This window comes from Leishmania donovani, chromosome 12 (assembly GCF_000227135.1).
Source record: "Leishmania donovani BPK282A1 complete genome, chromosome 12".
Lineage (NCBI taxonomy): Eukaryota > Euglenozoa > Kinetoplastea > Trypanosomatida > Trypanosomatidae > Leishmania > Leishmania donovani.
The window spans coordinates 436,414-437,356 of record NC_018239.1 but is presented as its reverse complement, the minus strand read 5'-3'; positions in this window follow the sequence as shown (position 1 = coordinate 437,356).

Sequence of the window (943 nt, the reverse complement as noted above, 5' to 3'; positions counted from 1 at the left end):
TCCACTGGGGCGGCAGACTGCCGGAGACCTTCGTGAGCCGCAGAGAAAGCGTGGCCAGCGATGTCATCGAGCTCCACTGAGGCGGCAGACTGCCGGAGACCTGAGTGCCATGCAGATTGAGATCGCTCAGCGCTTTCATCGAGCTCCACGAGGCGGGCAGAGTGCCGGTAACACGTTCGCACCCTTCAAGCCACAGCGACACCAGCGATGTCATCGAGCTCCACGAGGCGGGCAGCGTCCCGCTAAGCCTCTGGCCCTTTGCGCTGAAGTCGAGCTGCGTGATCACGACGTTGGTGTAGTCGACGTCCGCAGGCATCTCCGGCAGCGTGCCGGCATAATCCACGCTGTCCATCAGTACGCCGACGGCGGAGGGGTAGCAGTACACGTACTTCCACGAGCAGAAGCCCTCGCCCGTCCACAGTTTCTTAACCTCAGGGATCGCACACGCAAACGCCTGCAGCACCTTCAGCGTGTTCGACTTTTGGGTTTCAGTGAGGTTATCCTCCTTAACGGCACGCGCCACCGGCGCACTGCTCGTGCACAGCAGCAGCGCCACCACAGCGGCGAGGGTCGCCGCCAGCACCAGCCGACGCACGCACAGCGCCATTCGCAGCCAGCGTCAAGAGCAGTGCGGGGCGGCAGCAGATCCGTGGGCGGGATTGCTCGGGCGTGAGCGCCAGCTCAGCTTATCGGGCAGTGCGGGGTGGCCGACACGTCGTACGCAGCCTCCTGCGGGGGACAGAGGCGAGCAGCGGGGGCGCAACGACTGGGCAGGGTCCGTTAAGCTGTCACAGCAGCAGCAGCGAGGTGAGGGGTGGTGTGTATGCGCACGCACGTCTGCGTGTCCGTGGAGGTCGGCCGAGGGGACAGCGAGGAGCGGAGAGGGAGGGAGAGGGAGGGAGCAGTGCACATGAGGAGGAGGAGGCGAGGGGCAGGGAGGGGC